Source organism: Lycium ferocissimum, chromosome 8 (assembly GCF_029784015.1).
Source record: "Lycium ferocissimum isolate CSIRO_LF1 chromosome 8, AGI_CSIRO_Lferr_CH_V1, whole genome shotgun sequence".
Lineage (NCBI taxonomy): Eukaryota > Viridiplantae > Streptophyta > Magnoliopsida > Solanales > Solanaceae > Lycium > Lycium ferocissimum.
The window spans coordinates 18,937,231-18,944,774 of record NC_081349.1 but is presented as its reverse complement, the minus strand read 5'-3'; positions in this window follow the sequence as shown (position 1 = coordinate 18,944,774).

Here is a 7,544-nt window from a genome sequence, read left to right as displayed (position 1 = left end):
GTACCGTGCTGCACGAAAACGTGCCCCCCCCGAAGCACAGTGGGTCGCACGAATATGTACCGGGTACGTGTTGCATGAACATGTAAACAATCGTAACCTAACAAAAGTACAGAATCGGGTACAATATCCTGCACACCAAAATACTTACTTATCCTACGTATCATATGTAAGTATACCGATGTCATAAACATTTATGAAAAGTACGTAAAATAGATAAGTCATCCAGTGCCTTAATACTTACTTTCCAATATACGGACGTGCGTACCGGCATAAATACGTCATCGTATACATATACTGTATAACGGATCCGGCCGCTTGAGGCGAGGGGACGCGGTAAACGAATCGTTGCGTATGCCAATATCATGTATCACATATGCGTATAACGGACCCGTGCATGCATACTCGTAGAACATCATACCGTGTATTCTTTAACGGAACGTGCGGCCCGATCCATGAATACATCACATGTACAAATAACGTGTCCGGCCCTCGAGCGAGGGACTCGGTGAATATGTCACATGTGCGTAACGTGTCCGACCCTCGAGTGAGGGACTCGGTGAATATAATCATATATGCCAACATCAACCGTCATGTATGCATGTAACGTGTCCCGACGCCGGAGGTGGGGACTCGGTGGATAACGTGTCCGGCCGCTTCAATAAGGGACTCGGTAGAGGGATCGGCCCGGATGGCGCCATCATCATATATCTCGGTGAACAATGCGGTGGAATGCGCACGAGAACATGTCCGGCCGGGACTCGGTGAAAGGAGACATACTCGGAACATGCACGAGCGAGTCGTGAGAAACCATACGCACACGCATACCAAAATCCGAAACCATATGCACACGTATCCGGACCGAATAAGCACACACACACTTACCAACATCCGAAGACTCAATAGAACAATCCTTTTCACTTATTAAGTCCACATCCAAAAACATCGCAGTTACAGAAGATATTCCTATCGAGAATGTTCGTAGCAAATTATTCATGCATTACTCACATCGGAGATCCTTATATCGGATTACATATCCGCATCAAAATACTTTTACGAGAATACTTATATCGGAATATTCATGTCGTAATGCTAATGTCGAATACTTATATCGAACTCTACATCACAATACTTATATCGTAATACTCGTAAGCGGGTACTCATATCGGGTTACATATATCAAAATATTCATATCAAAATACTTGGATCATATACTTGTGTCGAACACTTGTATCAAAATACTTACGTGATTTTTATATCAAAATACTTATATCGGAATATTTATATCGAATAGTCAAAGCAAAACACTTGTATCGAATTTCCGGATACTTATACCGAAGAGAATACATACGAATCATAACAAACTCCTAATGATAGCCAAAAGTTTACCCTTAATTATTGTACGAAAATCGGCCAAATAGAGCAATACGGTTAGGTCTCGGGAATTGTGGGCCCACCTCGGATCACGTCGAGGTGGCGTACGGAAATTACGGACGTTAAGCTTTATGGAACCACCATGTGAAGGTCTTAAAGTAGTTTGGTCCCATTTGTGAAAGTTAAAGATGTTTAAGTTATTTTTAAACAAAACATAAAGTGTCTAATTCAATTCCATTGAATGAAAAAGGACCAAATTTAAGCTCGGACTTCTAAGAGTAGAATCATCTCCGGGTTCCAATCATAACCTATCACATCTAGGACATGCCAAGAGAAAGAAAGGGTGGAAGCCTTACATACCTTTTCTCGCTCTTAAGCCTAAATTCAAGTCCCAAATGCTTCAAAATCTACGATTGGTCCCGAATACCAAACATTGATTATAAGCCTTTAGAATTTAATCTTGAATCAACACTTGTCTTAATTTCTCAAGTAAATCCACTTATGTTACGCCGAAATTTAGCATCTCCCCCGTAAATATACAATCCCCGAATACAACTCGGCCAATTATCAATATTTTGAATTCAACTTGGCCAAACAACCAACAACAATACCAACATCTATGTTCGAGTTCAATAATCAATTCAAAATGCATTCTAATTTTATTAACTTCTTCCGTAATCCACAAATGATTTCAACTTCATTTCAAGCTACCAAACCATCATTTTCATCATAGAATCCACATTAACAACAACTAGAATATCAAACAAAATCAATTTACCATAGCTACCAAAACAGCCCCTTATTCGGCCACAACCACATCATGCATATTTTCATGGATTTTCATCTATTTCTATACACACACAACCAAAATACTCATAACATTAATCCATTATCTCCATACAACACAACACACCCACGACGACTACATGCCATATACACGGCCAACACCAAACATTCACAACATCAACCAAAAAAAAAATCATCAAACTTCCATTTCCAATATAAAATCCATAACAACAACAACTAAAACATAAATAAAATTGTTGAACCATTGTTCTCACCACTATACATATACACGACCATATTCTTTACACGGCCACATTCACACAACCACATTATTTTCATGATTTTTATTCATTTCCCCAACGACAACATTCACAAGCATCCATAATACATAAAAGAAGATTGAATTTTAACCTTTTCTTCTCTCAATTCCTCAACTTGGCTAAGTTGTCCACTTGCAATAAAGAGAGAGATTCTTGCCGAACAACTATACCATGTTGAAGAGGACCTTCAAATTAGTAGGAATACATGAAGAAATAAATTTTGGAACAAGATTTCATGGACCCAATTTTTTTTCCATGCCTTGTAGGAATGAGTCCTTATATTTTTTTTTTTTGCTCTTTCTTTCTTTCTTTTGTTTTCTCCTTCTCCAACTCTCTTGAATAAAATGATATATATATATATATATATATATATATATATATATATATATATCCTCCAAATGTGTGAGAGACACATGCCCCTTTTACAGAAATTTCTTATATTAGTCATAAAGATGACTAATTTGTCACCATTTTTCATTCTTTTTCTTTTTTTTTTTTTTTTTTTTTTTTTTTTGCATGGCCAATATGGCCCTTTTGGAACATTCATGAACCTTAGGTAAAATTCTCATTTTGCCCCTCGACTTTCCTCAATATTACCATTTCGCCCTAGCCTTCCACATTATTTCCATTGGCCATTTTACAAATTCCTCTTTTTTACCCTTGGCCTTTCCTAATATTTCCATACTAGTAATGTTCATAAGCAACATTCATAACCACTTGTGCATTAAAATAATTTTTGAAAATGGTCTCGCCCTTAACTTTTCACGACGACTTTGAAATATCCAGACGTGCAAAATACGGGCTATAACAGTTCAGCCTGTTGATGTTATTGGTGGTGGTGGTGGTGTTGGTGATGATGTCCCAGCAAGTATTGCTGGGGAAAAATTAAGAGATGATGATGCTAATATTGGTGGATTTACTCCAGTTGCTGGATTTAGTGATTTTTTCGGATTTGGTGGTAATTTTAGTGGTAGTGGATTGAGTGGTAGAAGATTTGCTGATGTTGGTGCCGGTACCTCTAAGGTGCCCTCATGTGCTTATGAGTGCACCACTTGCCATGACAAAATGAATAATTTGATTAGAAAGGTGGAAGAATTGGTGCGGGCTTTAAAACCCAAACAACTTCTATCTAGCAGGTTGATATCCAAGAGGGGTATCAATCGATCAAAGAATCTTCCTCACCTTATAGCACATTCATGTTCGGAGGAGGGGCAAAGCAATTGCCAAGGCACTTGCATCTGTTAGGTCAAGAAAATCTGTTGCTACTCCCACTAAGTCAATTGAACTCCTCTTCTTGATGTTGGGCCAAAACACTACTAAAAAAATTGGATTTAGCTACGAACTTCGTTGCTAATTCATCGCTATATTGCTCGTAGCTAACAGATATGTGTCGTTAATCCGTCGTTAAACAGGATTAGCGACATATTTTCTTTGTTTAGCTACAGAATTCATCCGTCGCTAAATCCTATTTTTTGTAGTAGTGAAAGTGCTAAAGAAGGTGGACATTTTCAAGCCTGTACATGCCCAAAGAAAGAAAAAGGTTGAGACTGCAATCAAGTCCGAAAAGAGTGGGAAAACCATGTACTCAATGCATGAATTTGGAACAACAGACTTCAAGGCTTTGACAAGCATGGAAATTTGGTGGGAGAATTGGGTAAGTTTCAACACTTGTATATATCTATCTAATTCAGTATGTTATTGCAACAAGTAGATAATCTGTTGCAACAAGTTAACTAGTCATTGCAATAATTCCTTTATTTTGTTGAAGTCTAGCAAGTAACTAGTTATTGCAACAAGTAGATAATCATTGAATGCATTTGCGACGTAGTAACTAAATCGTTTTACTACTTTTACTTTAGTATGTAGATGAAATACTGAAAAGCACAATGCGTATGAGGCAAATCAATTCCCGAGTACTATGATTCCTTTGACGATAATCCTAGACCTCAACTTTTACAACAACATGTCCAAGAGGTACGCGAGAATTGAAAAAAGAGAGTACGAGTTCCGAATGACATGCCTACGAAGGTTAGACTTCTTTGAATTAGTGGATGATGATATGGTCGATTATTGTAGGGGTGTTAGACCCTACCGGGAGTGGTCGAGGTAATTTGGCGCAACAGGGTTTTAACGATTGATGAATATTAATATTACACATTTTGTCATTCTCGAGTTCATGATTGAAGAGGGAGTGGTAAATGTGTATAGCCGCAATGTTCCCTCTACGAAGAATCTGATTTCTTTTGTTTCATGGAGCCGGTAACGGAATTGTGGCCCAAGTTATTGCAACAGAGTGGCATGTTCGCACACTTGCCTACAAAGTTACTCAATGAATCATGGGAATTCCATAGGCTACAAAATCTCCCCCGCAATGTCACTAGTAAGGCATGTGGTTCGTGGTCAATTGCTTTTATGGAGGCTTTTTATGCAAGCATTATTTGTGACAAATCCGAAAGTCTAATCAGCTAAAACTCTGTAGGAAGGATGCAATAGAGATGGGCATTAGGTGTCATTGAAAAGGTTTTGGAGCCCTAAGATGGGTTAATAAACTGTTTATTGATTTTGTGTTTTTTGGAGCCAAAATGTGGCCTGTTGAACAATTTAAGTATATATTAGGAGTTTTTTTTATGACATTATGTAATTTAAGTATATATTAGGTGTTCAGTACTTTTCTAAGACATTTTGTTAAATATATATTAGGTGTTCATTATTTAAGTTGTGTTCAATACATTATGTTCAGTAGTTTCAGTAGTTTTAAATAAGTCACAAAATCTAACAGCTGTCGAAGAAGTTGCAACAACTGACCCATCTATTGCAACAAGTTTGTAATATGTTGCAACGGATGAGTAAGTTGTTGCAACAAGTTGATAATCTGTTGCAACAGATGGTTCAGTTGTTGCAACATATGGGTCAGTTGTTGTGATAAATCTAACTGCTGTTGAAGAAGTTGCAACAACTAACCCATCTGTGGCAACAAGTTTGTAATCTGTTGCAATAGATGAGTCAGTTGTTTCAACAAGATGTAAATCTGTTGCAACAGATGGTTCAGTTGTTGCAACATATGGGTTAGTTGTTACGATAAATCTAACTGTTGTTTTAGAAGTTGCAACAAGTTAATAATCTGTTGCAACAAGTTTCTGATCTATTGTAATAGATGAGTCAGTTGTTGCAACAAATCTTTCAGTTGTTGAAGAAATTGCAACAACTGACATATATGTTGCAACAAGTTTGTAATCTATTGCAACAGATGAGTTAGTTGTTGCAACAAGTTGATAATATGTTGCAACAAGTGCATTATCTGTTCCAATGGATGAGTAACTTGTTTAAACAACTTACATAGAGTAAACAATAAATATCATTGGTTTTCTTTGTTTACATCTAAATATGGGCGAATCAAGTAGTTCTCACCAAATTTCTCCAACGATCGCTCGATTTGGGAAGTATACGCTTAGTTGATCATATGCGACTCAGAATACTATCAAATTGATTAGGAACATTTAGTAAACAATAAATATCATTGGTTTTCTTTGTTTACACCTAAATATGGGTGAATCAAGTAGTTCTCATCAAATTACACCAACGATCGCTCGATTTGGGAAGTATACGTTTTGTTGATCATACATCCTGACTCAGAATACTATCAAATTGGTTAGGAACATATAGTAAACAATAAATATCATTTGTTTTCTTTGTTTACACCTAAATATGGGTGAATCAAGTAGTTCTCATCAAATTACTCCAACGATCGCTCGATTTGGGAAGTATACGCTTTGTTGATCATACATCCTGACTCAGAATACCATCAAATTGGTTAGGAACATATAGTAAACAATAAATATCATTGGTTTTCTTTGTTTACATCTAAATATGGGCGAATCAAGTAGTTCTCATCAAATTTCTCCAACGATCGCTCGATTTGGGAAGTATACGCTTAGTTAATCATATGTCCTGACTCAGAATACCATCGAATTGGTTAGGAACATATAGTAAATAAAAAATATCATTGGTTTTCTTTGTTTACACCTAAATATGGGTGAATCAAGTAGTTCTTATCAAATTACTCCAACGATCGCGCGATTCGGGAAGTATACGCTTAGAATTTCCTATCAAATCAATGAAATTACCGTCTAATCCATTAAGGATGTTAGTAGATAAATATATTGATCACTAATTATCATTGAATCCCTTTGTTTAACACTAAATATCATTGGTTCCCTCTATTAATCACTAAACATATGTGTCTAATATCCTAGTTGTTGCGGAATTTCATGATGCCGTCATCATATAATAATCACAAAGAATTGCATAATCTATCGTAGCAATTCTACAACCCGTGCAACAAGTACATAATCTGCTGTCGCAATTGTACAATCTGTTGCGATAGCTTGCATAACCTGTTGCAACAAGTACATAATTTGTTGCAAAGCAATTGCATAACTGTCATGTTAGCACAGATAACCTCAAGTAACAACAAAAGTACATGATCCGTCTTACATTAGGGTAACATAGCTGTTGAACAAGTTAAGGAGTTTCTGCAACAACTCATTCCATTTGTTGTAAAAACTCAAAACACTATAGGAACTTACTGTAACAAGTCATGTCACTTGTTGGAAAATCAAGTTAAGTTAGTTGCTACAACAAGTCCGATTACTGTTTGGCAAAATTCCAACAAGTTACACAGCTGTTGCAACATAATTTTTACTTGGTGGAAACTGTTCAGAAATTGCAAAACCACAGAGCATACATTGGTGATTTGAGCAAGATCAACATATCATTTAAACCAATTTTACTAACAAACAACATAAAAATGTCATAAAATCCAATTTCACAAACACAAACAATAGTTATTATTATTACAAGACATTGCAAATTTAACAACTATGGAACAATTCGGTTTGGGCATGTAGTTTTTTTATGGCCAATTGTTTTGCATATGGAGCATTTATTTTTCCTAGTTGCAAATGATTCCTCGATTCCACGCCTCCTCTTTGTCCGTCTTCTTCCCGGTTTGCTCGGATCAACATGTGGAGGAGGTATTTCTCTCTCTAAAATCTCCATAGGAACTTC